The sequence below is a fragment of the Xiphias gladius genome, chromosome 2 (assembly GCF_016859285.1).
Source record: "Xiphias gladius isolate SHS-SW01 ecotype Sanya breed wild chromosome 2, ASM1685928v1, whole genome shotgun sequence".
Taxonomy (NCBI): domain Eukaryota; kingdom Metazoa; phylum Chordata; class Actinopteri; order Istiophoriformes; family Xiphiidae; genus Xiphias; species Xiphias gladius.
In genome coordinates, this window is record NC_053401.1 from 5,077,487 (window position 1) to 5,104,030 (window position 26,544).

General features: G+C 39.5%; 1 protein-coding gene across 2 annotated transcripts in view; it reads left to right on the top strand.

Annotated features, from left to right (window-relative positions):
- tnnt2c (troponin T2c, cardiac) overlaps nucleotides 1–20,563 on the top strand; it is a 51,846-nt gene extending 31,283 nt beyond the window's left edge. Inside the window, exon 3 of one of the 2 annotated variants that reach the window (XR_005708450.1) lies at nucleotides 15,848–15,979. The gene's annotated coding sequence lies outside the window, so the exon portion shown is untranslated. Of the gene's footprint in view, nucleotides 1–15,847; nucleotides 15,980–20,180 lie in introns of those variants that run through there. The other variant, XR_005708449.1, reaches the window with a different exon arrangement.
- The last annotated feature ends 5,981 nt before the right edge of the window (nucleotides 20,564–26,544 follow it).

The window sequence follows — 26,544 nt, forward strand, 5'->3', positions numbered from 1 at the left end:
TACTAGAGTGTTCCACATGAGGGACTGGCTACCTGTCCTCGTCCCCGCCTTTCGGCCAACACACGCCGGCTGATAGGCTAGACCCCAGTCCTCCCGCCCCCAGCACGTTTTCATCCCCCTGTCGCCCAGAGTATAACAGTTTTGCCAAATAAGTCATTATTGTCAACCCCACCTGTAATTCAGACGGACTGTGATTTAACATCAATCATTAGCCACGAAGAACTCGAGCTACTTTGATGGAGTCATGTGGCTACAGCTGATCCATGCCTTACATACCTGATTTTACATAATGTATAGTACATACACTATACTGTAGCTACCTTTCACTATACGAGTAGGACTCTTACCAAGTCACTGCACCTCAATATGGATTTATTTTTCACGCATACACTCACATGGATGTTTTCAAAATCCATTTTAAAAGGTGTATATAGCTTTTGAATGTCATTCATTTCATTCCTTAACATCACTTGACTAGTCAACGAGTCATGCTATAGTAAGTGTTCTGCAACTCAAAAATTATATTTAAATGTATTTTGTCTCTTTTATTAAAAAAAAAATAGGTGTGTATATATTTTTGTAGAGGAACGAAGAAAAAGTGTCTAATTGGCTTCCAAAGAAACAATATCACCAAGACACCAGCAGAGAAAATCCTAAATACTTTGATTTGCATGTGTCTTTGGAAAACGACAATTAATTTCATTTTATTCTCCGCCACAGAACATAATAATTCAAACATTAACAGCTTCTGAATAAAAAATAAATTACCTTTTTTTTTTTTTTTTTTTAAGTGAAAAACCAGGACATTTAAGTAAAAAAGTTCCGGTTCAAGGATTTTTCGTCAACAAAGGCGATGCTGTTGCCTCTGATGCAGGAGCACATTCCTTACCCAGCCTCTTTTCACTGGGTATTTACAATCCATGCCAGTGGGGGGCACTAAACTGTAGCCAAGGGGACACTGGAAATTGCAGTGGGAAAAGAGAGAACAACAACAGCTGCAATGAAAACATGACAAATAGGCATAAAGTGAATGAAGGGTGAATCAGAATTTTGGAGCCATGGTTACTACACGGCACCTGTCCTGAAAGACATCAGGACAGGAAAGAAAAAACCCTCTGACAATCCACACAGCGCCATGTGATAGTTAGGACTTATCAAGTATGAAGTCTTGACAAGAAATTTGACTAGTTTTTCTGCTTTGTTACAATATTTCTGCACGTTTGCTTGTATTTGTCAAAATTTTTTTGCTCATCCCCCGAAATATCTCTACATCTACGAGACGGATTGCCACTAATTTTGTATTGATATTCATGTTCCCTACACGTTGAGTCCTAATGATGGTGATCCCCCGTTCACTTTTCCTCATCCAACACCAGCTGGTTGACGTGTGATTTGGAGACAAAATGTCTCAACAACTATTGAATGTATTAGAATAAAATTTAGCGCAGACATCTCTGGTCTTTGTGAACTTTGGTGACCCCTGAAAATTGGGCCTGCAACTACTGATTATTTTTCCTTATTGAATAATCCGCTGATTATTAGCTAGACAATTGGAATGTTTGATATTTTTCTTGACTTAGTTGATTACCAAAGTAGTTTGCTGATTATTCCTCTGTCGATCGATTAATCAGCTAATAACAGTTTCAGCTCTACCCTGAATTTTCATCAAGCACCATCATCAGGTCAAAATTTCAATTTGTCCAATAGTGTGGTTCATCTATCTATCTAATCTATCTAATTTATCTAATCTATCTCTCTGTCTATCTTTTTTTTTTTTTTATCAATTTGGTTTTCTTCACAATGACCACTACAGCCTCTCAGAGCTGATGCTAGCCTGGCTGGAGACTCTGGTTTGTGAAGCAGTTTTGGGAAACCAGATGATTTAGAACTACACAGCTGTCCGCTCTAATTTTCCCACTTTCCAATAACGACGGATGTATCACATTTCTGAGTAGCATGTCCAAGGCTGTCTTAAGTCATGAAGCCAAAACCCGAAAGCTGTCTGGCAGACCTCCAGAATGGGGGATTAAGCAACAGAAGGGCAAAATGATCAACTGCTAGAGAGAATCGGAGTTGGCTAAGCAGACCCAATTCAGTCCCATGCAATTGGTATGAATCGCATATGAATGCAGTCAACAGTTTGGCTTTGTGGACTTTAATGCAATCATTTAATTGGATGATGCACTGTGATGAACAATTAAAACATGCTCATCTGCTTGGAAGCCACATGTGGCGTTTTGCAATCATGGATAACTTCAGTATCTATACCACGGCCCATGCAAAGTATTGCATCAACCTTTTGCTGAAACGCTTCTGTTTATCAACACACATTGGTGCATCTCTTGGCCCTAGAGTGTTTTTTTCTTGTTTTTTTCCAATGGTGGTTTATTCTCAGCCTCAAATCTTCTGACATGAAAGACATGAAACCAGAAGGAGCCGTCTCCTTGACGGCAGTACATATATTGTCAGTAAATTGTCTGGGAGATTGCCTTTGTATCTGAGTTAATGTCCTCTGTTCATGTCTAGAGTAGCAACGTGGGGAGAAATAAATTTGAGCTGGCCGAGCCTGCTGGGAAATTGGTGTACTGCTGGAAAATCAACTCCACTTTAAAATGCATTTTAATGGCAGTTATAGGTTACTAATTGGGACGCTGAAAGGAGGGAGTGCTGGATGATGAAAGGTTATTGTGTGATTATGTTAATGCTAACTTGTAAACACAAAAGTAATCACTTCCCACATTGTCTGCATTGCCGCGCTGGTTTTTTCATTAAGCTGCCAAACACAAAGAAAGAAGCAAAAAATTTAGAACACTAACTGTGCCTCTTAGTCACATGAATTTGCAGTTATGCTATCAAGACTGATTTAAATTATAATCATGTCTGCATTGCAGTGTCGTCAAAACAAGTTTGGTCACGCCAAAATTATGGTATGATTTTTCTAAGGAAAATGCTATTGTTCATTCTCATTCTAGGGCAACCAGCAGCAACAAACCCCCATACCTAAAGAACCCAAATGGTTGACTGACAGGAGTGTTTTCTGATCAGGCACATCTATGGTTATTGTCTGTTTGAGTTTAGTTAACGAAAAGTGCTTAGTTAAAGTTGGAGAATGACTACGATAATGGTTACACGTAACAAGTGTTGACTGATAGTAGGAGATGGGGCAAGAACTGTAGTCTCCAATGTCAAAGTCACATGCTTTGTAAGCCCAACCCTTCCCGCTTAAAGGGATGTTCACATTATTGCGCTTTGCTCAGCGTGGATTCTCGCGAGGAGTGGGGTGGGAGTTGCACAAATACCTAGTAGCTTAGTTAGATATTTGCAAGGTTAATAATATGTTATCAGCTGTTCTGATTACCAGGTGAACTGATGTTTGCAAAGTCAACGTCGCTAACACTACTTGGATGACCATAAAGACTCAAACAGCATTTTTTTAGGCTTGCATTTCACCAAGAAAATGCTTTTTTACATTGTTAAATATGATGATGATTTTTATTTTATAGATAAATTCAAAAACACATCTTATTCATTTATCCTCCAAGTTTAATCGCGTCTGGCAACTTTGTTTGTCAGGAGGAAAGGAGAAAAAAATTGTAACTTTGTTTTGGAGGCACAAACTTTGCAGAGGGTAGAGGTCAGGATGGTTGGATGGGTCACTGTCCACTTTTTGTATCGATTGTATTTTAACCCTAACCAGGATCTTTCCTGAACACCAGCCAGATCATTTCCGTGCCTGAACCTAACCAAACCTTAAGCATAGCTGTGTCAGATAAGAAAACAGTTGTTTTTTTTTTTTTTTGTTTTTGTTTTGTTTTCTGTCTTTTGTTTTTCTTTTGTTTTGTTTTGGGGTTTTTTTGCACAATTTTGTCAGTTTGGGAAGGTGCTGATAAATCATGGCCTCCTGCTAATAGTGGCGTCTGATCAGAAAACGCTTCCATCTCTTTCTGGTGGGCAATTACAGATGGCATATTTTGTCGCTTGTTTTGGAGGACTTGTTGGTTTTCTCACAAGGTGTGAACACCACCTGAGAACCAAAGGGTTTTTGGAGCGTAAAACATCATACTACATGAGGACAGCGTCTCTAGAAGTTGTGGCACACGATCATTGTGTTTATGATTCTACTGTAATCATGTATTTTCATGTAAGTGTTCTTTTTGTGTTTGTGATGGCTTTGTAGAGGTTATTTTAGGCTTTTGTGCAATTTTCTAGTCAGTCAATTCTGAATTCATTGGTTGAAAGTCATATGAGCATTCATCATGTCTCATGGATTATTACTTCCCTAAATCCTTAGTCTCTGAATCTTATGTCATTTGCCACTGACACTTTGAAGCCTTTATCTTCTGTTGGCAAATGACTAATTAGATAAAGGTGCTTGGACAATTTGAAAAATAGTTAGTCCCCAGGAGACTGAACTACCTTGCACAGATGTTCACAGAGACAATCTTAGTCCTGACTGTGCCACTGAGATTTTATTCTTATTCATTTTTGTAAGATATGATTGACCTTTGCTCTCTTGGTAAAATAATTTTCAGCATGTATAAATTACATACTCACACATGACACTACTATCTTATCTTGAAACTTTGGCAATATCGTTCTAAATTTCATAACCCGTAAATCTCATGGAATTGAAGATTCTTTAGAATTTTGTATTTTTAACAAATTGCATCTACTCTAGTTTTGCGCTCGCTAAGAGTTATGTTTGGCAAGTCTCACACTTTCCACACACAGTTGCTAACTCAACAGAAAATAACTGGGTGCGAAACTAAATTAGGAAACATGGGCAGTAGTTTAAGAACACAGGAATCCCAAACACGTGAATTTGCTGTTAATTTGAGATTGTTAAGGTTGTTTTCTGTGTGGTCAGAATCAGCCCCAAGGCTGAACAGAAAACAACAAGATCTTTTAACAATTTTTCATACAGTAATGTGACCCATAGAGAAAAATGTGCATTGTGTGAGTAAAACTGTTGAAGAAGAGGTTATATCTCTATTTCTAAACTCTGGTTGCATTTCTTTCTTTTGGGATGCTGGAGGACAGAATCTGAGAATGTCAAGTGTCACGGTAAATGCCAGCGGAGTGGCCACCAAGACAGTAGCGTGAAAGTGTTCATAACTCTGACAGAGGCTACAAAATGTTCAGTTTCTTTTACTTACACAAGAGGGTAAACAGCAGGCACAGTGTAGGTTCTCCAAGTTATATCAAGGAGTGTAAATATAAGACAAAATACAGTTTGGCTCCAAGTATTATAACATGAGCAAGAGGTTTTTTGGCATTAACAAACTATCCTGGATCAGATTAGAAAGAACGTTTTTTATCATCATCTCCGGTGTTATGGTGTTATCGTGAAATGTTGGTGAAGGCAGGCGGCAGAGGAGCCTTACGGCGGCAGACATGCTTTAAGGACAGGGTCTGTTGCATTGGCTGACATTAAGGGAGCCAGGGAGTGAGAAGTGATTTAATCATTAACATTCATGAGCGGGAACATGGGTGGCTTCCAGCACGCTGTGCTGCTGCCTAAAACACAACTCAGCCAGCGCAACAATGAAATTATAGCCGTAATTGATTATTTTGGAGACAGTGACAACATCATCGGAAATCTGGATGCATCAGCACAAGCTCGGGAAGGGAGCCAGTCCACTGTGAATGTCAACCACACTGATTGTGGAAAAGAAAATCACAAAAAAAAAAGGTTAGATTAAAGTGTTTATCTCTCAAAAGCTGGACAAGCTTGTAGCCTCTCCTGTGGCTGATTTTGTAGTTCTACCAGTTTAGCTAGTGAAGTGTAATGGCTCTTGCTGTGGCAGATTTCAGTTTTTCTTGACTTGCCTCCCTGTGTCAACCACAAAGGCGTGATTTGTGAGGCTGGATCAATTTGTTACTAAACAGTTTAATGACACCCTGGCTGCCTTCGTAGTATGCTCCAAAAAAAAAACAAAAAAACGTTTTGTGTTAATTATTCCACAACACTTGTAGCCGCCGAAGCTGGGATTTGTTGCCCATGCGTGCCATTTGGCAGATTTGAAAGGTTCAGCAACATGAACGGGGATTATTTTCTTATGTTTACACACCCCAGAGAGTGGCGCCTCCATGCACAGTATATTTTTGAAATGAGAAGACACTGAGCTGTCTAAATAGAAAAAGCTGAAAGACTGATGTACTGAGTCTCAACCTACAGTGGAAGTAGGGAAAATTAGAAAAAAACTATTGATCTGAATCTGAACAGTCGGTCACAGGAGTTTCATATTGTACAGAAATTAATTTTAAAATGATCAAGGGATGTCCGCAATGGAAGAAAATAGATTACGTGACCTAAAACACCATGGCAAGTTTTGCAAAATTCTTAGCTGTAATGTAAAGTATAGATTTAAGACATACAAAACCATGATGGAATTTCACTTAAACAATGTACGACGAAAAACTTTCTTGCTTTTTTTTCTGTATGTGTCATGGCCCATTTGAATCAAACGTATGCGATAAGCAGTGTCTCTTTATGGATTCACACAGAGCAGCATAGACCTTTAGCTCTCAACTGATGTCCTGCAAACGAGTCAACACACAAATGCACCCGAGATCTTGCAAAAAAAAGAATGAAATACATTTAATAGCCTCCCGTTGAAGAAAAAAAGTCTAATTTGCAGTTAACCTGTTAAAAAGACATCTTTCATTCCCCTCATGCTGCAGCTCTGATTTAATCACAGATTTCCTAATGGCTCTGTGGTTTAATTAGGCCATTTAAAGGTTAACTGCCAGGTCTGCGTCCACATCCACAACGGTCAGACATCTTTCACTATCGTGCTCCCTCTGCACCAGTCCCATCACCTGTGACTATGGGAAACAGATATGGTGCCTATTTTCACTGTATACTATTATATAAATAATGAGTGTTACCCAGCATGCATCCACTCCATGTCGCCTTGCTCATTAATGCCTACAGACTCGTTTTGTCACGGCGGGTATCTATAGATATACTCGCATTTGTTCTTCCACTTTGTGGCAAATGCACTATATCTAACACCGAATGCAATTAAAATATTTTAATGAAACTATAAATCTTTAGAGTAAAGCTCCTATTTCCTTTTGACTTTATCATTCATCAACAACAAGACATTTCAAGCATGCAACTATGCAGCTTTGCATTTGACATAGGAGGAAGCAATATTTTATATTCAATGTGATGTTTTTATACCCTGTTTTACAACTTTTTCTTTGCATAGATTATTTTCCATTGCTTTTATCTTTCCCTTCTATGGACCAGATGTCTGAAATAAGTATGACTGAAATGACTTAAAAAGGATTATTCAGGGAACTACAGGGCTTCTCATTGTATGTATTTCTCTTAACACCTGTATAATAGCTCAGTGGTTAAAACTGAGGATTGACTGTGTCAGAGTACCAAAGTATTATTAATATTGGTCGACCTGTTGTGTGTTCTGTTACAAGATTCTTCCTCATGTATTTTTATTGTCCTGTGCATGTTTCCCGTGGCCTCTTATTCTTTTTAACGTCTGGCAAGTGGCATTAGATTAAAATTGCATATGCCATTGGTACATATCTGCCGTATTGTATTTATACAGTATGTTAACGATGAATTAATGTCACAGTTGGAGATTTTTATTTTTGGCAGCAATGTGGTTTTAAAAATTAGCCTTTTATGCTAACCGGGGCACTTTTAGGGGTTTTTCGGTTGATCCACGTCCCTCGTGAATAAATAAACAAAAAATACGGTCTCCATACGGTGCCAGCTATACCAGGCCTGTGCATTTGAAATAAGCTTTGTAGTGCCTCAGTCAATGATCAACCCCAGTATGAATTAATAAGGAGCCAATCTTTCCCGCTCCTCATCTCTGTTTCACACTGGCAAGCACACATACTCCCAGCACGGTCGCACTCGGGTAAGCGGTGACTGATCACGCTGAGAGCGCCTCACTGGGATGTTCGGAACAATTACCTCTGCCTCGCTGCCACTCGGGACCCCTCAGGTGAAGTCATTATCTTAACCAGAGGCTGCTCACTACAGTCACAATTAATTCACATTAACAGTGGAGCTTAAGCCACCAAGGCCATCTGGATGCATGGCTCTAATTATACTCATTACTGGAAAAGGCAAGGTCCTCGAAATTGGGACTTTTTATTCCTGTTGCTACAAAGCAAAAAAGCACCTCTGGGAGGCTGCTTTACAAAAGCAAAGGTAATGGTTGGTGAAGATTGATGGTAGGTGTAGGGCTAGAACTATGAAAGTGATCTTCAAATGAAAAGGAGTAATTTCCTTCGTTGGATTTTTCAAAACCTCTTTAAACTACATGTGAGTACGGCCTAGGTGTCAGGTTTGTTTCAGTGTTTGTTTTTTTTAAAATAAAAGACTAAATATCTTCTGCAGTGGGCCTATAAATCCAACTCTCAGAGAGGACCATTTTCTGTTACAACATGGACATATATACTGTATCCCTGAGGTTCTGAACCAAACCAATTACTTTATTCAACATTATGGTCATTCATTTTCTCCTGTTCAATTATTAAACAGCTGCACAGGAGAAATATAAATATATAGATATATATGTAATCTTATATATATAGATATAGATATGTAGGGCTAGCTCAGTGGTTAACACTGCTGACTTTGGTGATCTGTATATATATGTATGTATGTATGTTTTTATATATATATGTGTGTGTGTGTGTGTGTGTGTGTGTGTGTGTGTATGATGTGTATATCTCACCACAATTTTATCGCAAAGGTCTACAGAGAGTTTCATGGTTTGGTTTTTGTCCTGAGATGCAGTGTCAATTGTGGGACCTTATCTACACAGTTGTGTGCTTTTCTAAACTATGTCCAGTCAATTCAATTTGCCATGATACTACCTACACATATGTACCACCGATCGGCCACAACATTACAAAACCAGTTACCGGTTTTAATGTCGTGGCTGTTGTGACCCTACATATAATGTAAAATGTGTGTGCGAATGTATGCGTTACTTTTATATTTCGTATTTAGATGGGGGAAACCACCGCTATGATCCTTTCCACTACTCTCTCCTGAGAGTAGTCCAGTGCAGACATCAACAGTTTTCAGTGTTGGTCTTTGATTGAGGTGTTGTCATGGCTACCTGGATGTTCGATAGATACCGGGCTGGACCAGAGAGACTCTCCTCACTTCTCACAGAGCTATAATTAAACACAATTTAGAACAAACCACAGCTATAAGCGCTCTCGGTGGTGGTCTGCGCAGTTGTAGATATTGCAGGGACGTAGACAGTGTGCGTCAGCCAACTCGACAAACTCCGTGATCCTCTTGAGAATAGGCTGATGGCATGCTAAGATGAATGGCGTGATAACCTCACATCAGACAAAAAAGTGGCATTTATTGTTCCCTTTTTTTACGGGGAGTTAAACCATTTAGATGCTGCTTTTTATGTCTTGTTTGTTTGTTTGCATGTGCGTCTCATAAATAATGTTGAATAAAATTTGATCAGCTTGGTTAAACATTAATGCTCTGAGCAGGCAAATTCAAATAAAAGTGGATAGAAGAAGCATAGAAGACACAAAAATGTCATTAGTCAGACTGAAATTCTTTTTCAATTTCGATGTAAGTCACATGGTGAACATTTCATAAGATAAACATCTTGTTCAGATAGTCCCCAACAGAGAAGAAAAAAAAGAGAGAAAGCTAACTTGTTCATTTGTTCGATGTGATCATGTGCTCCTTCGTTGAATAGCTGGAAATAAATCTTATGAGAGGAGAGCAGACAAACCAGGAACACATAATCCCCGATAAAGTCATAAGGGCTCGTCCACTTTATTAGAATCCTGAGGTACATTTGACAGAAATCAACTTCACAGACACCCAAACAACCAGGGCTGGAGAGAACAGTATTGAACTACTTGCACTTCATCATCTATCTACACTGACAACCGGGAACCCAACGAACAGAGGATGACCTATTCTTAAACCCTTGCCCTCACATGAAATAGAACCATGAATAAAGCTTCCTTTGAAGGGTTCTTCATCTTCTCCAGCATCAAATCTTTTTCGCTATCCCAAGGTTATTGAAGGAGCTAGTGAGACACGGCGTTTGTCGTTATTAATAAAAAGCAAGGCCAAAATGTACCATGGCGGTTACATAAGAGTGGATAGGTGATGTCTTACATAACACCTGTTGTGCAAAGTCCAGCACCTGCTGCGATGGACAAACATGATACGAAAATCATAATTCACTCAGAAACACCCAACAAGTCCTTTAACAATGAGAGACTGAGTCCTGGTTGATACAATTATTCAATGCAAAAAAAAGTTAAGCTAATGTAGATTGACTTTTTTTTTTTTTAATCAATTAATAAACTGAACAATTTTTAAAGCAGGATAAATTGATTGTTTTGATTTGGATTTAAATGATCAATTCAATTAATTTTAAAAAGTTTAAAAAAAATATACAACAGTGATTGTCAGTGTCTTTCGATACCATTACAAGTGACTTTTACAAATATGATTAATGCCACCCATATGAAGTGTTGGTCAAGTTTAGGCAATGAGAACTCAAACGTGTAGGTTTGGCTTTACAAGTGGGGAACAAGTGCTGCATTACTAGCGTCTGATCGATAAAGCTTGCTTTAAGCACACAGTGATATCCGAAGGTGACTCAGATGAGCATATCAACATTTTTCTCAACTCGGATCTTCTCCCATGTGGATTGTGGCGGCTGAACCGTAGGAAAACATTGCTCGGTAAGAAACTTCAGTAAGAAGATCAGCACGGAACAATAAAAGAGAGGGGCACGTGTCCCTCCCATCCTCAGTGGAAATGATCATTAAAACTATTTGGTTAAAGTCAGGGAAAGATCGTCGCAATATTTAAAAGAAACCAAAATTGATTGGCATGGTGTGTGAAATAGTGCTCTCCTGTGTCAGAGCCACCGGCTTCGTTGACCCCACTTACCAAGAGCTTTTGTGGTGCCATTGCATCATGTTACATCAGCCTGTGCTTCTAACAGGTGACAGACATTTTTGCACAACCACAAGAGATCCTGACATCAACTTAAACATGTTTTGAACAATGCTGTGATTTTTTTTTCTGAGGAAGGCAGTCTCACAAATAAATGGGAGAAATCAGGCAAACTCCAGGCTCCGTACATATTAATATCACTTGTTGATTCTTTCTCGCTTCGGAATAAAACAGCGTATGAAACAACCTGAAGAAAGGACATACCAGATGAAAGCAGCACCCTGTCTTTCCTGTCGGCTCAGACCTCTTGCAGGCGATGATGCTATCAGGCTGTCTTTACCCTCTGTATGGGTGAGGCCCAGAGATAGCGTGTCTATTGGGAGAAGCAGCTCTTGAGCACATCACCTGGGACAAAAGGCCAAAGCAGGAGGAAGGGATAACACTGTTGTGTAATCACGACTAACAGAGATGCCAGTTCAGTTTTGGTCTATCTTCTTTTTATCGGACTGGATTATCAGACTTGGAGTAATGGTTTTTGTGGAACTGACGGGGCAGGGAAGTAAAAGCCAGCAATGTGGGTTGTCAGGCTCTTCTTTTTATTACACTTTCAGGCTTTTAGGATGCAGAGGTTTGAGAAGTGGAGAAAAAGAAATAGCGAGGATAGGAAAAGTATCAGTGCTGCGAGGGAAACAGCTTGTTGATGGATGATATTTTTTTATTTCTCTCTTGTTTTAGGAGTGAAGTCACTGGGGATTAGATAACTATCCAAAATATATTGTGTTATTTTTTTCTTTGAAAGGCAGTGAAACTGTCTGAGGTGTTAGCAGTGAATAACAGAAAGGTTGTGCTCAAGTGAAATGTACTTCCTACGCTCAGTTTGATCAACAACTCAGTAGACAGTTTGTCTATATTGAGCCTATCAATTGGTGTAACTTGGCTCAGAAAAGATAACCTTAGGTACTCGGTGACCATCAAGAGTAAATCAGTAAGTGTTCTGTGCCAATCCTTTTACCTGAGCCCATTAGATATTGTGCTGAAGGTTTATTTATTTGCTAGATAATCACCTGCACCTGCATTCACTGCTAGTAGTTAATTGGTTTCACGGCAAACTTGTCACTTTGTTTAGTTGCACCATCTCAAGTTACACTAAAACTTCGCTAAGTCGAGTGACATCTCTCCTGTTACATCATTCTGCTAATATCGAAGACTCTGCTAACTAGTAACAGATAGTAACAGAACTGTTTTATTAGAAAAGATAACATTATATATGATATAGCGTATAAAAATGGCTCAGCACTTGGATGTGTTTTTACTAAGGTGACGATAGCTGTATTACAAAAGCCTCGGGAAAAAAACCCATCCATGCCAAAACACCCTGCTGGAGCCAACACCTGTTTCTGTTAAGCAGCCATTTGCAAATTCCGTCTCAGGGGAATTACAGCATAAAACCACACATGTGCCCCTGTTTGTTCCAAAAGACAGTAACCATGGGGCACAATGGTGAGAATTCTTGCTCTTCTGGCTCTTCCAACTTTAGTCGCCACCATATTTTTTAACCGTTCCATCATGGTAACGGCTACAGTATATAATGAGGAATGGCTTACGCCTGCTTGACGGAGGTGTGAATATTAATCTACATCTTAAGTCTATGTTGTAATTAACTTGTGTGGTCCAACTCCCACACTATTTTCCAACTAAGGTGCATTTGCACTTACACATATAGCTGATGCAGTAGGCTGCTGATGTTTATTACGAATTGGATATTCAAGAGAAGCTTTTGGGAAATGTATATCTGGAATGTCCTCTATTGGACAATGTGCTATGGTGAGAGTCCCTGAATTTAAATATAACTTCTTTACAAGAAAACAGCACAGGGTACCTTTAAGTAGTAGCTTTCAAGTCCACAGTTATGTGTGAACTTGTTATTTTGTCTTGCTCTTTTCCGAAAACCTTCGGACCATTGTGTAAAGCAATGTTCTGCCCCAAAAAGATGGGAAGTGAAAAGCAACAGGTTTTCCCCTATAATTCCCGACTTGAAAAGGCACAAAAAGAACGAAGCATTCAGACCAGTGTTCACCTCCATTGTTGGTGCAAACGGTTAGCTATGAAATCTCAGTTCAGATCACGAGCCTCCAAGTACGATCATCATGTAAGAATTCCATTATACTTTTTAGAGCAGCTCTACCCGCCCCTGCACATTTCCAGGAAGTCGATCTGCAGGAAAATTCCCCTTTTTTCCACCCTGTGAACAGATCGTCCTGACAGTCAGATTGAAACAAACAAATTCTAACTGTGAACACGAAGAGAAGCCACTCTGCAATTCTCCACTTATTTGCAAATGAATTAATGACAGTCGTGGCTCCTCTAAACCTCCCGTGGAGAGGCTGAGCACTTGAAAGATTTTCTATTAAAGTAGTAACACGTTTGGGCGAAGAGAGGCTACTTAGACCGAACGTGCCCACATTTGCCTGAATCTCTGGAGATTTTTTTCATTTGTTGCTCTCTTGAGCAGAAGTACTTCACGCTAGCGTTGCGGATGGAGCAAGATAATAAAGGCTATCGACAGCCGGATTAATAGGTTGATTATTCTTGTTGTATTCCTCTTGTCATGAGAAGCAATGAAATCAACATTCTTTTTAAACTCACTGTGGTCTGTTAGCAGATTTCTGCATCATATGAACTAGTTTCTCAGGTTTCTGTAAAGTAAAAATTTTATCGATTTGAGAGGCGAAAGTTCGTCTTGAATATAAGCTCAAGTGCTTCTCTTCCAGATCGTTTTCTCTGTCTGGGTCTGAATACATCCGTCACTCTGCTACTCCGTCTGATTGCTATCTCTAAATTTTCATCACTTCAGCAAAGTGGCCTTCGCTCAAAACCTCTGACGCTACACATACCTGTGTGATATTAACAGAATGACGGATTCAAAATGGCCCTCTGATTACTTTTCCGCCATCAGAGGGGTAATGCTAGGAGTTTTACACACTGCTACACACGGTATGTCGTGGAAAAAATGGAAAAAAAAGACATTTGAGGGGAAGGAGTGTAATTTGAAGCCTAGCCTGCCTTTCTGTCAGATAGGCATGCAGAGCCATCCATTAAATATCTCATTAAATATTTTAATATGGCCTTGGGCAGGAATCCACAGAGGATCAAGACTTTTACTCCCCTCATTAACCACTCAAAATGACAATGTCTTTGCTTTCTGGCCCCAACAGCTGTGCCCGAAAACCACCGTCTGCATAGAAATAGTCTTCATAATGTTGTAATGTACAGCGCACAGCATAGACAGAAGGTATTGTTGCGACATTGCTTTTTCTGCCTGATTGTGAAAAGAGTTATCTTCGCTCATTCAGACTTGCAGGAGTTGTGCTGTCTGGAAGAGGAAATGTAACAAATTTAAAAACTGGCATCTGCCTTCTCCGCTATCAGTTTTCATTTTAAGGATCTTGTAACATTGACTGTGATAAATTTAATTAAACCGTCACATTACTCCGCTTCCACACGCAGGTGGATTATTACAAACCCGGAGCTGTCTGCTGATCTCGGCTGTCCTTCTCTCCTCGATGCTTTTGCCTTTTTCTAAATCCAGTTCAATGTGACTCTGATTCAGGCTCAGTGTGCTGGCAACGCTAATAAAAAAAGTTTGGTGTGTCTAAATCTCAAGGTCACCTTAGGTTTTGTTTATAAAGTTTTGTGTACATGTGCGCATGCTCCGAGAGCCTTTTATTTTCTTTTGTCCGTACTGGAAGGAGGCTCCTTTGCCACATTTGTGTGGGCGTAGTTGCACACTCACTGCTACATGCTGACGTGTTTGAGTGGCTTTTCCTGAACTGTGCTGAAACACACTCGCAGGCTCTTATAGCTGTTGTCAGCTATGCGTTCACTTGTATGAATCGATATGCGTGCTTGATTTATCTTCGGCCTATAGCCAAATTATATGTTTTCCCCTGTTTGTAATGTAGCCCGGTCACTTAACCGAGTCTGGCTCAAAAGCTGTTACTTTGTTATTGCCTTGTATTTTGTACGCCAGCTGTGTGTTGGCTGCTATTAATCGGGGCAGACCTATAAAAGGAAACTGCTAAATTTACATTTGCTTCAGTTTCAGGTTTAATGGCTTTATTAGTAAAATTGTGCGCTTTGCAGGGGGGTGAACTCTGGAAAAAGGAAATCCACAACACAACACTTAACAAGACATTCACACAAAAAAAACAATCCTAACAACTAGCATACAAATATGCATAAGAAACTGGGATCTAAATACTGGGTAAAATGCCACTTTGGCTCCAATAATAATAATAAGTACGTATATCCAGCATCATTGAGTGCATAAATACCTAAATTACATTCCTAAATAACCAGATTTTAAAAAATCAGACAAAAATTATTTTTCATTCGCAGTTTAAAGATGAATACAGCTATGTACCTACGTGATTATTTCAAAGCCAAGGGATACTGAACTTGTGGATTGGACAAGAGGTCCTGCATTGAATTCTCTGCATCCTTTTTTAATGGGGAAATATTTGTAAGACCTAGGATTTTGGATGCATCAACACTTCCCTTCTCATGACTTCTTATACCACACTAAGACCACACAAAAAAAAACTTTACAAACAGCAACTGTAAAATTGCACCTGTGCTTTTTTTTTGTTGTTGTTTTCCCTGAAGCTTAACAAACTTAATTTTCTCTGACGTCAGTGTCGCCAGTCTTTATTTCAGGTGAGGCAGACACCTCTACTGTAGAATGGACCTATGGAAAACCCTTCCTCTTAATGGGAAGTTAAAAAAAATTTTAAATCTGAATCTAAGGAAAGGGAGGAAGTGTCAACGATTTTTATCATATGACTGCTCCCTTCCTATCTTATAAAATTCATCACCATCTCCCTGGTTTTAGCTGTAATTCTTTAGACTGCACCATTTCACCAAAGCTTCGGGCTCAACTCCTAAATCTGCTTCGTCAGAACCCACAAATGCTGCATCATCTGCAAATTTGAAGAGTGGAACGGTGAAAGGACACAGCCCTGGAGAAGTCCTCTTTTCCACCACAGTTTAAGTAAAGCCACTCCCTACGGGCCTGGTGAGGATCCATCCAAACCCTTTGCTGAGCTTCAACAGTACTTTATGTGTTTATGTTCCCAGATATCAAACCCCGACCCCCCCTTCCACTCTTGTATATGCCTGTGCTTCATTTCTCCGCATCTCCCCTAACCTTTAAACACAGATGCATTTGCTCCCCTCCCAACTAGTTCCCCTGCTGCCTTAAAGGTTAATAGATTTCCTGCCCCCCTTGTGCATCAAAGCGCAACGGGATGAGAGTCATGTTCATGTCGTGTGTGCACATTTGACCATTTGAGACATACAGTGAGAGCTGGATGATATCTATTTGACAGGAATTTGATTATTCCTTCTCTCAGATTGACCCGTCATTTTTTTTCATACATCTGTTGATGCGTGACATGTAAACATTTTGACAGAGTTTACGCAAAAGATTACACTGAAACACACACTAACACAGACACGCTAAATTTGCTAAATGTGCAAAATACTCACACATTTGCAGTTACAAAACAGTTTGAGCGATTTAAACCCAAAAGCACCATCCAGACACTTCAGTATATTTTGTCTCTGAGCTCTGGGTTTCATAAAGAATAAACTTCAAACTCAGGCCAGCCTGCGTGTGTTTGGTTTGTGGGCAGAGTGGTAGCCCTGCAAGTTATTAACCATGAAGAGACTCCCACTGTTCGGCCATACAGGTAGAGAAGACCGAAAACGCATGCCAGAGAGTGAAGAAAGAAAAAGGATCGAGCTTTTGGAAAGGGCAAGGCGAAAAACCGATGGGGGAAAAATTGATTTCTCTCAGGGAGACAGCAGCGCTGATAATCATGCATCGTATGTTGTGTTACATAAGCATCTTGCCACAGCTGAAGGGGGATGACAGAAGTAAACAAGGCATAATTGCGGATACAAGCAATTGGTAGTGACAGGGTGAGAGACGTGGGGCAACTGGAAACCAGGGGGGAAATTCTGCACTGGAAAGTCACCAGGAAATCCAGTCGCTCTCCGTGGTATGACTGCCTCACATCACCGGGAGCGTGTTAGCCGTGAGGTGCGACGTGACAGACCAAATCACTTTATATCTACAATACTGGTTTGGCTTTCAGATGGTTCCACACTGGCGATATTTGGTGTTGAAAGTGATATTCAGGAATGATTTTTGCAATGGATGAATTATTGTTTTAGTCATTGTCATGGGCATGATGATTACATTGTGCGATTGAAGGGCGCAATAACAAGGCTCAAAGTCTTCAGACATGCTAATGACACCGTGAGACTGTACTTTTGTACAGTGGCGCTTCGGGCTAAATCATGTTTGGAAGGTATAATGTTTACCATGTTCACCATTTTGGTGTAGCATATTAGAATGGTAACATAGGCTAATTAACACTAGACACAAAGCACAGCAGAGATGGATGGGAAGCTCTTCAGTTTGTCCACAAATTCTTCATTAAATTTTGACCTGATGATGGTGCTGGATGAAAAGTCAGAGGATCACCAAAATTGCTGCAACGTATCCTCAGGGGCACATGAATGTCTGAAAAAAAATGTCAGGCAATCCATCCAGTAGTTGTTGAGGTATTTTATTCAAAACCACAACTATCAACCTAACGGTGGTGTGAGAGTAGTAGGTCAGTAGGGTACATCCTCAGGGGACCATGAATGTCTGAACAGTCAAATAATAAAAAAATTCCTTCTATTTTAGAGTCAGGATTCTGTTCACAGAAAACAAGACTTGTAGGTTTTATTTCTTTCTGCCTCTTTTGTCTGTTTGATGTAATTTAAAGAAAATTAATATCGATCGTATAAAATCTGAAAAAAGAAAATCTTATGAAATATGAAAATAACGAGACTTTCTGCATCAAAAAAAGTTTGCTACAGCTTGAGCTTCTTCCCATACACGTGACTTCAAAACTATTTTATACAGAGTTACTGAATTATAGCATAATAATCATACTATAGGGATTGCTGTTTTGGACTGATTTCTGCCCATGGCTGTAACACAGTCCAACATTTTTTAAACATTTCCCAAATAAAATTTCTTAGAGGAAGAATAAATACCAGTTTTTTTGGTTCCATTCATAGCTAATTCAAGCATCAAATATCCGTGTACATTTCACAGAAAAGTGTAAAGGTCAAATCTGTTCTTTCGTATGGAAATTAGAGTTTTGTACCATCATTTGTTGAGCTTGTTGTACGGCAGAATGAGCAGATTCATGGAGGTGCCAACTGCTCTGATGGGAATAATGCACTGTTCATTTAAACACAGCCAGAGTCCCATTCATTAGCTTTGGAGTAGTCCTGGCTGTCTCTCCCGATGGCATCTCTGATTAGATTCTTTGCTCTGTACTTTCTTAACGCCGTGTTCATGCCTGATGAATCTAGAATAATCCATCGAGCGGGGTAATTTTTGCGTATTGTCAGGCAGGCGGCATTCACTGCCACAGGACAAGTTCAAAGCCTGGCAGCAGACATTAATTTGCGAGAACAACTCATTTCGTCGGCAGTCTGGTTAAATGCTGTTGTCATTTTTTGATGTTTTTCTGGCTTTCTAGTTTCTTCTGTTTTCAAAATGAATAAAATAACGTCAGAAGAACTGAGCAATTTGATGCATGTGTCAGCACAATATTAGAATTTTAATACATTTTGCAAACAACCATGTGACCAGCCATTTTCCCTGGGAATTACACTCATATTGGCTAATTCTGCCAATGTTCAGTGTCCATGCTGGAAGTATTTTATGTAGCAACAACAAGGTGTGTTTACATCATACAATTTGTTTTTTTTCCCTAACCATACCTTTTCCCTAATCTTAAAGTTGCGCTAAACAATATTTTTACAAATTAAAACTGAATCAATTAAATGACTGTTCTCATACTTACAAACCCACAGAATAAAATCAGCCACCTCTGCACCTCTTAGCTCTAAGAGGCGTTTTAGCATCTTTCGGCTGATTGTTTTGGTGTTACAACCTGCAAGTTCGGCTTTTATCAGCCCCGTTTCCACCCACACCGGGGAGCTGTTTTTGGTGAAAAAGCTCAGATGAATCCACTGTGCACTACCCGCGCAGCAGCAAACAGCAAATCGACCAAGTCAGCAACTAGCTGGTGAACACACAGTGGAGCAATTAGCTGCTGAAGAGGCCAGGTGTTTTTCTGTGGGGTTGATGGGGAGCAAATCAAAGCTAGAAGGAGAGTGAATGTTGGAATTTTCGTCAGGGGACCAGAAGCATGACTCCAAAAGAGCGCTTATACCGCCCCATACAGTATCTACCGGATGTGTTATTAGGCATTTGTTTACATACACATTCGCCATAATACATTTTTAAGGTGATGATATGTCACTGTTGTGTTTTTAGATTGTTCTAATGCAGATTTATTGCATTTTTTTTTTAAACCGAGTTTAATCATACCTTACCAGGCCTTCACACCAGAAACCAAACATATTATAGCAAATGTCCTTTTGTAAATAGTCTGCTTAAATGTGCTTGTGACACCAATCATGAATTACCTTAATGTTTTTAGGTCTTCACATCTTACAAAGCAGCTAAACTATTTAATTGTTATAATGTTATAATGTGAAATAGGTAACAAAGGTTTTCCAGCCATGATTCCTGCATCCTCTTGGATATTTGCTTGTGATTTTTTTACAGTTAAGCCCCACTGTGATCGTAGATAACAATTAAATATCTCTGGTTTACACAAAATTCAATTCTCCGTCCTTATTCACAAAACTATTTGGCTGAGACTTGATGTAGCTGACCTCGTTTAGATAACACTGGTTCAATCAGACTTTTATCTCCAAGTTGTTTAGCAGACTACAAATTCCACATTGCTCCACGTAGTGCAACTTGCATGACAAGGGTTTAAAAAAAGGAATGGTGGACACGATTTTCAGCTCTTGTCAGTCCCATTTATCTTATTATTTACCGAGCGTATTACAACATTTAAAAGCCCACATGCCTCTTATGATCACAGAACAGGACTTGTTATCATAGCAGGATCACTGGTTCAAAGCTGTAAGTGAGCAGGAAATTTTCAATGAGCTAGAAGTACTCTCGGTTGAGCGTCTGTGCGTTTTTATTAAAAACCAACTCTCTCATGAGTCACAATGCAAAACTGTTGAATATGCTTGAGTTTTTTCTTGCACTGACTGAAAGGTTTTAATGTTCTTGTTCTTCCGTCAGGAACATTCACATCACTGTTTGCAGATCCATTTGGCTGTGACAAAGTTGGCATCGAAGACGGCGAGTGAACCACATCTCTGCTCATAATCAAAAGTGCTCAATGGGTAGACAGGTCCTCATTGTACCCGTGTGCAGAGTACTCTGCTTGATGCGTTTTTGTTTTTCTACTGGAAATGACTGTTTACAACGACTTTACTTTACTTTTTTAAACTAAAGCTTCAAATCCTTAGAAAAACCTCGTAAACAAATATTAAAGAGACGCATATTAAAGCGAACCCTCAGTAAGTCATTATTACTGCTGCATCAAGTGAGTCATTTTCCAAACCTATTCATTTTCATGTTCGGCTGAAAGGAGGTGGGTTGCGAAATAAAATCATTTCTCCAGAGGATTAGATTAAGTCGGCTTCTAAAACTCCAGCAAACCTAACTTTTACTAAACAGCACTGTGAATATGTCTGCTGACCATAGTGGCGAGGAAATGTACAGTAAACTGTTGTTTTCTTGTCCTTATTTGTCTTTCCTTTATTTTTGTAACTGATACCTAGATTAATGTGTCTGCTCTCTCTTATGGGGTCTGGTTTCTGGCTTTATCACTGACCTTTTATTAGCATTTTGAGCGTGAGTGCAGCCAGGGACAGTTTTGCCTTTAACAAGGTCCATCCTGAAAATAAGAAGCAATCAGGCCTGTTTCATCAGCAAATAGAGCTGTGGGAGTGGGATGGCCAATTCAATATTTTTTATGTATATTTTTATTGTTCTTCTTACTGTTGTTCCTCATTGCAAAATATTAATAATAGTAGTGGTGCTTAAGAGAAGTTGGGGACAATCTCTAGAAATGAAAAATGATAATATTGTCTTAAAATGCACTGTAAATGAGTTTTTCTTGTATTTTCGTTGAACATAAAGTTGAAGAGAATTGACTTTACAAATTTATAAATCTTTACATATCAAAACTTAGAAAACTTACAAAATGAGAGTATTTCAGAGTGAATAATCACAAAGCACCAAAAGATTTGTTTTCATCTTACCACCCTTGAGCAGGGATGCAAGAAGTGCTCCGATCCTTTACTTAGGTACAAGCAGCAATACAACAGTGTAAGAATACTCCACTGCAAGTGAAAAAATACAGAGCTGTGATCATAAAAATGTAGTTAAAGTATCAAATGTAAAAGTACTCACTCTGCAGAAAATGGCTCCTGTGACTGCTATTATTATGTACTACATCAGTAGAATTTTAATACTGATGCATGAAGGTGTAAGCAGCATTTTACTGTTGTCGAGGTGGCGCAAGTTTTAAATACTTTATATACAGCTAGGTTGTTATGGTCTAGTGGTTCCTGAGGGTCTGGCCCCTCCAAAGGTTCACCATATAAGTTTAAGGGCCATGAGATGATTAATGGGGTAGAAAAGAAAAAGAAACGGAGATCTGATACACACATTTGTGTTCATTCTTCTGATTTTTTTTTTTTCTTCAGATTTTCCTTGAGGTGGTTCCCAACTCTTCCAAAAATGTTGGAAACCACTGGTGTAATTTTTAACGATTTATTGTATTTCATAACCTTATTAAATGTTTTTAATGTACGATTTTAATCTGCAAAGTAACTCCATAGTAACTAAAGCTATAATGAAGTAGCATTAAAAAATAATCACTCAGATAAGGTGTAAGTGCCTTAAAAATTGCACTCAATTAGAGTACTTTAGGAGATGTTACTTTCCACCACTGTCCATGAGTCATTTGGTAATAAAACGTTTTATTTTAAGACAAGAGACGGCAAAAGGGTCACATCCTCTCCTTGTCTCTTGCGAGCTGGGCTCTTAGACGAATCGCGGACTGCTGCCAACCGGTATGAGCCCACTGCCAATACAATTACTGGATGTCCGTTCACTTTCCCTTTTTGTCCTTCCCAAATCCATTACGGCCTCCACCTCCCAAACCTTTCATCAGACCTGAGAGCACATTGTGATGCACACAGCCAGTTGTCGAGCTAATCACGGTGTCTGCAAGGCACGTTGCTCTCGGTTGGGTGTGGAAGCGGTGGACAGAAATAATGAGCCAAGTCCTGCCTGTGACCCACAGCTAATGCTGCACTCTGCGATCCCTCACTCTGCCCTTCTTCCTCACAAACATCAATGTCAGCAAACAAGAAAGGCTGTTTCCTGCGACAACCTGTCTGCCACAATATCTCTTTCATGCATAATTGCTAATGAAATAGTTTTAGAGATTACTAGTTGGCCGGGAAGCCCAGTAAGCCATTACATTATTGAGGTTAGGGGGTAATTGCGAGCGAGCTAAAATATGACTGAGTACATACATGCACGGCTTCAGCGGAATCCTATTAACAGAGGCGAGGGATACATATCCATGTTGACGTGCCTGGGACATCCAATAGCTTAGGTGAGATGTAAAACTGTATTTACGTCCTAGAGTTTGCTGTACGCACGCGCAAGCAAATTAAGTAAATAATGCATGAGCAGTGCAGGAGAAGAAAAAGGACTGCTTTTACAGTTGGTCTAAGAAATCGAAGAAACAGTCGTACTGATTTTAAAAACAAACAAACCCAAAAATAGGTTGTAATGCATCTCACATACCATGCTTTTACAAATTTTGAAGAAAAAATACTGTCACTTATGAATGAAGGTGATTACTATAAAACGATTTCTTCTCTGAATATTCGGTATTTTATCTATGGTGCAGCAAAATTCTGATGTTGGGTGAAGTTGGGGTGAATTAATGGGCATATAAAGTGTCTGACTTTCTCTCTCCTACAAACAGTCAACATAGGTTTGTTTTAACTATAATCACCATAATCAAAACTACTGATGGTAGTTTGGTTAATAAAAACCTTTCAGTAGTTTGGTTGACAAAACCATCTCACCACAACGTCAATTTAGGGGTGTTGATAGTTGCGAAACCTTTTCTTTTTCAAGATTTTTTTTTTTTTTTTTTCCTTTATGGCATTTAGCCTTTTATTTGATATTATCAGTAGCTACAGACTTAACAATGCAGGAAGGGAGATAAAATGAGATAAGATATATTTCATTGACCCTTGGGGAAACCTTTCTTGGGCCCAGCATTGCTGCATTTCAGAACATTTATCTTCAGACACACTTTGCCAACCCTGTCTCCCTAAAAAAGTTTATATACAACTAATTTGCAACAGCAAATAAGACTTGTATGAAACAGGATTGCAACCAGATGTTGTTAACTAACGTACTTAGCAAGTCTCCAATATGTTGATAGTGAAGATATCAGTAAAATGTTCACATACAACAAATGTGTTTTCCACCAGAATACCTGATTTTGCAGTACAATATCCAATTGTGGTGACTGCAGCATTATTAAACTGTTTTCTGGTTCTGTTTAGACTCGCACAACACGTGGTTGAGGTTAGGGAAAGGTTTTGGTCTGGTTTAATGCAGAAGAAGTTCAACCAAAACCACGAACTTTCCCTGACCCTAACCAGAGCGCTTTTGTTGCCCAAACCTAACCGCAGAAAGGCGTCAGGATGCGAACCGTGGTCTCTGGTGCGACGGCTGCGTGCACTTCACCCCAACAACCTCCGGGCAACTCCGCTGCTGTTAATAAATGTGCGGCTTCATTCGTTATTCAAAAAAAAAACTTTGACTCTGAACATAATCCAGCCAGTGATTACATTTCCTACAAAATGTATTTGCTGTTGCCGTGTATATAAACGTAATTTGTAAGAGACAGGGTTGAATTTGAAGCATCCTTACAGTCATTCATCCATTAAAAGAGAGAGAAGGATATAACACACATCAGATTGAGGATGATGCCTCTATATTGCATGCGTCTTAGGCACTGGGCCAGCGGACACCCTGCAGTTGCCCAAACTTAACCGAACCTCGTTGGCGGATCAGAAAACACATATTGGTAACCATTTTGGAGGGCACTGTGTCGACAAAGGGTGGAAGCAAAGAAAATGCTAACGTGTCACTTTGGACGTCAATAACAACTGACCAGTTTTGTCATTTAGCTATGAGGATTTGTTGTTTGTTTTGTTAACCAGAGCACAAAAAAAGTGTTTTTGTTGTTAACAAAAAGGGTTTTTGCTTCCAATTACTGCACAGTGATAAAAGTTCAGATTAATGTGAATTGTAAAAGACAGAAAGAATAAAACATAGATGGTGAAAGAAACACCTCAAACAAAGACAAGACAAATATAGAACCGGCAGCTGAAAACAATATACCGAAATTCCTCTGAGGTGGGAATGAGGTTCAACGAGAGTGGCACAGAATGCAGAAAAGTCTGTAGATCGAATCTTGCTAGACAAGGAGTTTCATCACTTCTGTGTGTGTGCAACTTACTGACGTCAAATGTGTGTGTGTGTGTGTGTGTGTGTGTGTGTGTGTGTGTGTGTGTGTGTGTGTGTGTGTGTGTGGCAGACAACAGAAAATGGCGTGCTTGAGCTGAACTTGTCTGCTGAGTGTCCCTGGAATCAGAGTACAGGGTGATGCTTTTCAGTCAGGACTCCCTCGAGACTGGAGAGACAGGGGGATGTGATATATCTCCTTTTTCTAGAGATTAGGGAACTTTGCCTTGAACTCATGAGCCGGTAGCATCATGATCACCAAGCAGACAGCAAATGCCTAAGAAGTTACACTTAAAAACAGGAGAAGGTTTTCATATTTTCATGTACATTTTCACATGAGAAATTACCACGACGGCTTGACCACTTCGCTGCATATGTAAGCTCAGTGTGAAGATAGTCTCTGGGTGACAAAAAACAGTAAATGCGTCCAGCTTTCAGCAGTGACTGCTTTAATAACATCTGGGATATGACTGACAGCAGTTTGGAGCTGGTGGGGGGGGGGGTCTACAGTTAAGAGGGGTAAATAATAGCAAAGTCACAGATGAATAACAAATGAAGTTATCTGTAGATTATTAATTCTTTCACAAAACTGACGAGCTAGAATTCTTTAAACCAGCAGTGTAGATGGCTTTTTCCTATGCTTTGTATGAAGTGTGAAACTTCTGTTCGCCCTGATGTATCTGCTGTCTCAGTACTAAGCTGCTATAGGGAATAAAAACCAAAGGGGACATCAGCAGGCAGTGGCAGGCTGTCACTCAACTTAAGCATTACATCACAATGTACTATTACTTCATTTCTAGGTTAACTAATCGTCAAAAATAGTAAGTAAATTAATTTCTAAAAAATTGTATATGCAGCACAAACACTGTAACTGAGCCATGTATTACTGTATTAGTGACTTTGCTAATCAGCAGGCACGCACCATGATTTCACCATGTTTTTGTCACAAACAGGCCTACAGTTTTATGTAGCCCCGGGGTTTGTTATTACAGGTCAGTGATTTCCTTTAGCCCGAACCTTTAGCTACAGGGAAACCCAGGTCAGGCCTACCAATCAGTACAAATACGATGACAAACCGTCGACCAGACTACTACACTGGTGCAAAATTGTAATGTTGTACACTAAAAGTGATGCACATTTGCCTTTTTTAATGCTCATAAATAGAAACAAGACTAAGACTAAGACTAAGAGATAAAATACCTCTCATAAATAGTATAAACAAGACTTAAAGTCTACAGCCATGCTAGCAGCAGTGCTTTGAGCTAAATTCTAACGTCAACATGTTAATGTGCTGTTGTTAAGATGGAATCATCACTTACTTTAGCATGTTAGCATGCTAACATTTTCTACGTAGCACTAAGCACAAAGTACAGTTGAAGCTGATGAATGTCATTAGTTTTGTAAGTACTTGGTTTAACAAACCAAAGTATGTGACATTTACTAAAACCTGATTATGGAAGTAGATGAAGAGTCAGGGGATCACCAAAGTTATTACAGCTCATCCTGAGGGGAGTCATGAATGTTTGTACCAAAGTTCATGGCAACCCATCCCAAAGCTGTCAAGACATTTAACTAAGACCCGCAGATGCCAACCTCATGGTGGCAGCAGAGGAAAAGTCAGGGGATCACCAAGGACAGTGGGACTGATCCTTTGGGGGTCCATCAATGTCTGTAAAAAAAAAATTGAGATATTTCCATCTGGAACAAAGTGGTGGGCTGGCCAACCGACAGAGCGACAGACAAACCAACATTGCCCCCCCCCAGGAGCATGTTGGTAGCCTGACTGAAAAAACACAATGTTGTTATCATTACACATGTGTTTCCCAGTCCATTGCGATCTGTGAGGATCAGGAAACACATTCTTGTTCAAAGTCATCCAAAGTGCAAGATACCATAGTTGCAAATTCAGAATTTCCGTCCAAGGTGCCACTATTGTGGTGATGCATAGAGCAGCTATTACCAAATATTTCAATCCAGTGGAAGTGAATACAGTTTTCTCTTGTGGAGCTCAAAGCATTGGAAAAATACCAAA